We start from the raw sequence: 8578 nt of genomic DNA, 5'->3' as shown, positions 1-8578 counted from the left end.
TCAAAGCTACTGAATTTAAATCACAGATGACAGTTAATCCTTAGCAATGGGCTTAGAATAGGGTCTGGACGCTGTTTAGCAGCATCCTAGGGATAGCAGAGGAAATGAGGTATAGGGTTTGATCAGGCAGTTCAGACAGGGGGAGAGTCTCCATTGTTACCTCCTTCTATTCATTACCGTATCCTAAGGCCTAGGATAGAGCCTCTTTTGTGACGTGTGCTCAGCAGATTCTTGTTGAAATCGTGATTAACAAAGTTCATGACACACATTTCCTAAGGCTGGATGGAGGGGACTTTTGAATGGTGAGAGTTTGACTCAATGTTCTATTACTTCTAGTACTTACTGGCTGTGCTATTCCAGGAAACTTTCTTCCTATATCCAAATTTTAGATACTTTATCTATAAAATGGGACTTGATCAGCTATATTACATGATTTTAGATTATTAAATTAAATGTGATAATGTCCTAGGGTTTCTGACATGAAATAGAAGCTCAGTAAATGACAGAAATTATCAGGGACCCTGTGGCCATTACATTACTTAATACCTATTAATGTATATAAATGCCTTCCAGATTTAATAAGAAAGAATAGCAATTATACCACTAATACTAAGGAATGCCTGTAACAAACAGACTGTTCTCTTACTAACAGTAGTCAGTGGGGAGAACCCTCATGTGCTTCAGGGCTATCCCAGTCACATACACAAACACCCATGCCCATTATACAGAAGAGCTCACCAAGGAACAGTGGGCTAAAGAGACCCCTGTAGCCAGCTGAAACAAAGAAACAAAAGTCATCTGAAAAAGCAGACACCAGATATGAGAGGCACGAGCAGTTATGGCCGCCATCAACCTCACTCTCCTTGAGCTTGTATAGAGGCAATTTAGTTTTTAAATTAGATTCAGTTTTCTTTGTTTGAATAAAGAAATACTCTGTACAAAAACATAAATACATATACACATACAAGTACATATATGCACACAGAGGAAAAAAAGAATATTAATTCAAGAATTTAATATTATTTGAATCATTGTCTTCAAAATTCAAGTGTATGTATTGCACTTATAGCAGGAAAAGGAAGGTGTGTATAAGGAACAATCAGAAAACAAGAACGACGTCTTGGAAATTAAAAACATGCTTGCCATATACCTACAATCTCTCTCTCTTTCTCTCCCCCCACCACTTCTCTCCTGAATTCACAAACTCACACTCACAAACATAAACTACAATTTCCAAGCAACACTGCATGAACATTTTTTTATGGAACAAATGTAATTCCAGATGACGTACCCTATTAAAGTAGGAAAGGTTTCCTGGTGGTCTTGAGTGATGAAGTTCCAAGGAAGTACTTCAGTGTTGAAAGACTCATCCTGGGCCCATTGAAAATCCACTTTCTGCTGTGAGAAGGGACCCTTGGAAGTGAACTGGCATTTTGTGCTATGAGATTTTGTTTTTGTGAAGGATGAAGGAGAGTAGAACTGTCCTTACTGTGTGGTCTTTGAAGCCCCTTTGAAATAATAACATTCTCAGTTCTAGCTTCCTCCCAGAGCACTGGCATCTCTCTGATCAACTGGGAAGACTAGATTATATAGTTTGAAAAAACTCTTCTAGGGCTTTCTGATTGACAGCATCTCCACCCACCCAGCGCTTGGTTGAGACCTATGGGTCAAAAGACAAAGCAAACAGTGAACACGTAGACCTTAGAGAAAAGTGAATTTGGAAATGAATGGGACCAGGAGGAGAATTTAAGTCAAATCCTCTAAATCTACAAAGAAACAACCCTTTCCTCTGTCCATGTTAAGATTCACTTGTCTTTTCACTTCTCACCTAGGTGTTTACAGAGAGTATCACACTTCCCTAACATCTCAGCAGCGGTGGCTTTACCAAATATAGGGCAACAGAGAGATTCTTTTGTTCCTCTTTTGTTCCTATCCTCTCCAAGCCTCCTACTCATCAGTTGCAAAGGGAATAACACTGCCAATCCTCAGTTCTGTTGTGAGGATTAATTTCATTGTATTACGTAAAATATCAAAAACACGAGGAGCTGCTCACTATCTGATTCTATCACTATCATTAGCTTCTCTTTCAGTATAGTATCATGACTACAAGGAACGGGCGACACCGTATAATCCACATCGCCTAGACAGAGGAAATCTCACGCTCACATTCGTTTCTAAGAGTCTAGGGAGCATTGCGTGGTTTTCTTTAATAGTGGCATGATTCTTGGGTTTGCTTAAAATGCGTTTAGAACTGATTGTATTCAGTCTATTTTCCTATTGTCGTCTTCTTAGAGTGAATCGGATTGCCAGGAAATGGTTGTGAAATAGGTCTCAATAGTACATGCGCTTGTAGAATGCTCAGCTATATGCCCAGGATCTGGCGTTGCTTGCTCTGATGAGGTCAGCGGATTGCCAGACTGAGTCACTGGCTCCTTCCCTTCTTCCACAGAAAACAGAAGTGCAGTTCCAAAGAAGCTTTGTTGTTGTTTTTAGTTTCTCAGTCTCCAATTTCTATCATAAATAGCATCAATTATCTGATGTGTAACTGAAAGGGCCGTTACTCTGCCTCCCATGCATGCCTCATTTAGTTCCGCTGATTCAGCAAAACCCTCGCGCGCCAGTGTGCTTGTGTGTGTGTCTGTGTGTGTGTGTGTGTGTGTGTGTGTGTGTGTACCGACAGCCATGCCTGAGTTTTCACGTTTGTTAGTAAAGGCTATCTGTCTCCAGATTAATGACAAACAAAGCTCAGAACACAGTTTCTAAGTGGAGTTTCATTTGGGGCCTCTCGAGTTCCATTTAGCAGATACTGAGCTATGACGACCTTTGGAAAATTCACGCGTTTTCCAGGGGCCAGGAGAGCAGTTAGCTCTTATTTTAAAAACGGGTGCTAAAGAACATAAGGTCATAATAAGGAATCAGGACTTTTTGCAGTAACTGACATATAGTAAAAAAAAAAAATGAATAAAAGAATGAATGAATGACATGCTTTTCTGTCTATAATGTCATCAAAGGGAATCAAGTACCTTATGTCTAAATTTCACTATGCTTGAATTTCAGTATCATCAAGAAATAAGACTCTTGATCTTTTCACTTCAGTTTTCTTGGGTCTGCCTAAATTCGATGTCTGTCCTATAAAATCTGTTGAGTCATGCAAAATTTTTTTTTTCAGGAAAATGAATGAAAGGTGCTTAATGTTTTATTAATGCTTAATTTTATCATAAAGAAATGTAAACTGGTTGATGGGGTTTGGGATGCTTTTTCTGATGTAAATATTAACTAACAGGAAAAAGAACTCATTAAAATCTCCATACTTGGGGCACCTGGGTGGCTCAGTGGGTTAAAGCGTCTGTCTTGGGCTCAGGTCATGATCCCAGGGTCCTGGGATGGAGCTCCACATCAGGCTCTCTGCTTAGGGGGGAGTCTGCTTCCCTTCCTCTCTCTGCCTGCCTCTCTGCCTACTTGTGATCTCTGTCAAATAAATAAAAAAAAATCTGAAAAAAAAATTCCATACTTTTTTTGTCTTTTTATAATTTTCTAGAAAAAAAATTTAATTGATTGAAAAAAAAAAAAACCCTGAAGAGCTAATCCATGATATTATAGAGATTGCACTGTAACACATACATTCATTCCTAAATCAATACCAAGCCTAAGGGAAAAATAGATATTAACATCAATATGCAAAACTGCCCTCATTGTGAATGTCAGTGTTTATGTTCTGATGTCAGTTACAGGGGTCCCTAAGCAGAGATTTGAAATAATTTATCTATCGATGATTTGAGAAATCACAGAACTACAAATGCTACTTATGTGTTCATGTAAGTGCTACTTTTCTTTTTTTCTTTTTTAAAAAAGATTTTATTTATTTATTTGTCAGAGACAAAGAGCACAAGCAGGGGAAGCAGCAGGCAGAGGGAGGAGGATACTCGCCCAGCAAGGAGCCCAGTGGGGGCCTCCATCCCAGGACCCTGTGATCATGACCTGAGCTGAAGGCAGACACTTAATCGACTGAGCCACCCAGGCGTCCCTAATTTTACTTTTAATATAGCAATTTCTAGTTTCTTAATAAAATGAAATCCTATTCTAAAAAATTAAATCCAGTAACTCACAATTATATGTCTTGGCTGGCCAAGCATTTTATCATTTTTTTTTAAGATTCTATTTATTTATTTGACAGAGAGACAGCAAGAGAGGGAATACAAGCAGGGGGAGTGGGAGAGGGAGAAGCAAGCTCCCCGCTGAGCAGGAAGGCAACGTGAAGCTCAATCCCAGGACCCTGGGATCATGACCTGAGCTAAAGGCAGACACTTAAGGACTGAGCCACCTAGGCTCCCTGCATTTTATCATTTAAAAATAAAATACGGTGCTTGCAAAAATTTTGGCAATTGTGCTTTGGTAATTGTAGTATGTTGGTGTCAACAGAGATTGAACATGTTTCAGCATATCTCTTGCAAATATTTAAGAACAAAATAACAACCTATATTATTTCATTTTGCATTAGCATCGAAAGCCCACGCTGTAATAAACAGAGAGGAGAGGTTAGGTAAATGTACCCAAGATTTAAAAAAAAATTAAAAAAGGTAACAAGTAGAGATGCTGGGAATTAAAAAGAGATGCTGGGAATTAAGCCCAGTTATGCATGCCTTCTTAAAGTATGGTAGCTTCTCCATTGTCTTGATTTACACAAGTTGGCCAAAAAAAGAAAAAGTCAAAGATAGTATGTAAATAAGAGGTACACACAGACCACACATTTCAGGAATAAGTGTCTTCCAAAGGCCTGGAGATTTCTCCATATTTCTACCGAAATGTTGGAGGAAAGGTATTCTTGAAGAGAATAAGATGTTGCAAATCACTTCCATTGTTCCAATATCTCCTGTTGTGAGGACCACGTGCTGAACCACACTTCAGAGTGGGGGAGATAAGATACATCCTTACATCATGGACCCTATGGAAGCTATGTGTCAAGGTATTCATCAGTTTATGGGTTATATCAGAGGCTATAAATATAACTCTTGAAGATGAATGTGATGTTCCCAACATTGTCAAAGTGTAGACATAGAGATTAAGATCAAATTTTCTTAGAATTGTCTTTCTTTGAGCATTTTATTTTGAGTTTTAAAAAGTTCAAAGCAAAAGCTAAAAAAAATTCATTGGTGATTGCAACCAGGATAAAACCAGTGGCACCACCAAAATGCAGCAGTCAGATGCAACAGCTGAAAATTATTTCACGTCAAGCTTTCTAACCCCATGTATTTCAGAGGAAAGCATTTTTGGGTCATTCATATCTATTTCAACAAAATACTACTGAGTAATTCTCTTAGGCTCTATAATTTATTTCAGTAAGTGTGATGTTAAGGCAAGATGCTACAAATTAAGAGGGCTTATACAAATGTAGCTTTCCAAAGAAGTCAGCCTTGCTGCCTATGTTAAAATCACAGGATGTATCCCAAATAATGTTGCAGTTTGCAGAAGATATTCAAGTGAAACATGACATAGACTGGCTAGACAGTGACAACTTTATAGTGTGCATGAGGGGTGGCAGGGGTAGAGGAGACCCCCAAGAACTAAACGAGTTGTGGACTTTGGTTTCAAACAGGATTCTGCAACTCCCTTCTATGAGATAGCGGATTGTCATCTACTTAGGAGATCAACCTTTAAAGATGTAAAGATTAATTTGAGATAATAGATGTATAATGAGATAATATATGTAAAATCACAGGGATCTATAAAGCTTTATAATGTATTACTAACCAGCGTCACAGATCGTTGGAAAATGTGATAGCGAAGCATACAAAAGATAGTATACCACATAAGAACTGAGCTGCTCCAGTAGACAGCTTTGAATGTGCTGCTCAGGAAGAAGCCTTTCGGGGAAGACTCACCACCCACAGAAACCAACAACTGCAGTTTGGAGGAAATGGACCCCCACGCTCACCACTCCAATAGACTGGGGACGTTTCTGCTCCGGGAGACTTTTGCTCACAGGTGAAAATATTTCTCTTAACATCTAGTTCATGTCTCTAACACTGGATCCTGCAGTGGAAATGGATATTCTAGCAGATAAGAGCATATATTTTACATCCACACTGCCGGAATTCCAATCATGACTCTGTCATTCGGAGCCAGCTATGTATTGTGCAGAGCCCAGCTCTAAATGGAAACATAGGGTCCCTTGTCCAAAATTCAGAGAGAAAGCGCCATTAAAGAGACTTAAATAAGTAGCTTTCTTTTTTTCTTTTCCCACAGTCTCTTTCTCTTGCCATGGTGTTTGATTTGCTAGTTAACATAGGTCTAAAGTAAAGAAAAAGTAAAATTTTAAATTAGCATGAATTTTACCATTCCTTTTCATATTATGCACTACCAGTTTAAATGCAAATATAAGAACATTTAAACTGAAAAATAAAATCTTAAAATAAAGGGGGAGGGGCGCCTGGCTGGCTCACTCAGAGGACCATGGAAATCTTGATCTCAGGGTTGTGTGTTTGAGCCCCTTGTTGGGTGTAGAGATTGCTTCAATAAAAACTCTACAAATTGTATGCAAAATCATTGAAATCACATAGTTCATATTCCACAGCTCATATAAACATATGTATTATATTCTTACCAAAACAGTGGGAATGCAGCACAAAACTGTTATAATTTCCCTTTTTGATATGTGAACATTCTACCTTTGGCTTACTGATGAGGAAGGAAAAACTGAGAGGCAAAGGAACTATGGGTATCCCTATCTTTCCCTTTCCTTCCACATCATCGTTTCAAGCATAATTTGTTGGTAATACAAGGAAGTAACCTGAGTAAGAAGACATATGACAGGGTGCCTGGGCATTTGTGTTTCTTAGAATGCCATTGTCTCTTTCTGTGCTCAGTGCGGGTTCTGGTTAGAAGAGAGAATGTGGCCTCTTGGGGCTTTAGTGTCCCCACTCAGTCATAAAAATAACATGTTTACTTTGTACTTGTCTTAAGTTTCTCTGAACTCCCATGCATGGGGTTCGGTCTACTTGAACTCTGCACTCAATGAAACACCATAAACACTATATGTGAATTGAGTGGCAAGGAACAGAAGACTCCTGTATCACACATATTTCCTCCACTCACACACACTCTATTGTTCCACTCAGCTTGAGTTACAAAACACAAGTTCAAAGATAAAATTATTAAAAATTTTAAGACAGCAATAACAGAGTCTTAAACCAACCCCTCTGAGCATGGGACTCTATGCAATGGAACAAGTTAAATATCTGTGCAGTCAGCCCTGCACTCAGAAGGTGTGTGACCTCAAGCATATTGCTAAACCTTTCTGTGTCTCCAGTTCTCTTTCTGTAAGTTACAAAAATAATTATACCTATCTCATAAAATTGTTACACAAACCAAGTGTATTAATACGTAAGGTGCTTGAAATAGTGTCTGGCATAAAGGACAATATAATGAGTAAGTATTATTCGCTATTTTATTATCACCATTCTGAACTTATTTGGGGGGGACATAGGATTTTAAGATAAGGAGATTTTAAAATGAGATTCAAGGACAGGGGGCACCTGGGTGGCTCAGTCGGTTGAGCATCTGCCTTCAGCTCAGGTCATGATCCCAGGGCCGTGGGATCGAGCCCCGCATCAGGCTCCCTGCTCAGTGGGGAATCTGCTCCTCCCTTTCCCTGCCGCTCTGCCTACTTGTGCTCTCTATCTCTCTGTCAAATAAATAAATAAAATATTTTTTAAAAATAGAAAAGAATTTTAAAGAGAAGAGATTCCAGGACAGTCCTTGACTTCTGTACATCCATACCATCCTTGTCCTCCAAATGTCCCAAAGATCATAAAACTTTATAATCAAGTTTTCTCTATACTGGAAAGATTCACACTTCAGGTCAGATATTCATTGTTGTGGGGGTGCTCTCCTGTGGACGAAAACTTATTTAGCTGCATTCTCGACCACCACCCATTGAAAAGATAGGGACCCTCTCTCCAGTTATGGCAGCCAAAACTTGCTTTGGACATTGCCAGTGTCTCCTAGAGGGCAAAAATCCCCCTCCCTCCCCCCATCTCCCCATTAAAAACCACTGCTTTATATGGTATGCATAAGGACATTTAAAGCTATCTTACCAAATAAGTACACCAAGGGCCCCATAACGCCTCAAGCGTGCAGCGCTAGCTCAGCACTCTCACGACCCAACATAACAACCCCAAAATGGCGTCCTACTTAGATTCAGTATGGCACTAGAGCTACCTACATCTTCCTCTTACTTATGGGGAAGGATGTTCAGCTGTTTAAAAAAAAAGTGGAAAAGAAAGGTTCGTTCAGATCTGAGAACTGTCAAATCTCTGATAGGCTGGTCCAAGAAAACAGAAGTGATTTGACTGTGGTTCCCAGAATGGAAAGACTCAGGAGGTATTATTGTCCAGATTATTCTTCCTCCTCCCCCCTGCCCCCGCAGACACTCCTTGGCATGCCTCTGCTCAGACAAAGCCCTTATGGAAAGTAACATGAGGACTGTGCTGACTCCAGTGAGTTTGATTTATCAGGACTACTGGCATTTGCAAAATCAAGTGGTCTGTTTGGATGAGATGTTTCCCAGGCAAAAAGAAAA

The sequence above is a fragment of the Enhydra lutris genome, unplaced genomic scaffold (assembly GCF_002288905.1).
Source record: "Enhydra lutris kenyoni isolate GAN:26980312 unplaced genomic scaffold, ASM228890v2 scaffoldscaffold34, whole genome shotgun sequence".
Classification (NCBI taxonomy): domain Eukaryota; kingdom Metazoa; phylum Chordata; class Mammalia; order Carnivora; family Mustelidae; genus Enhydra; species Enhydra lutris.
Note: the sequence above shows the minus strand (reverse complement) of the source record.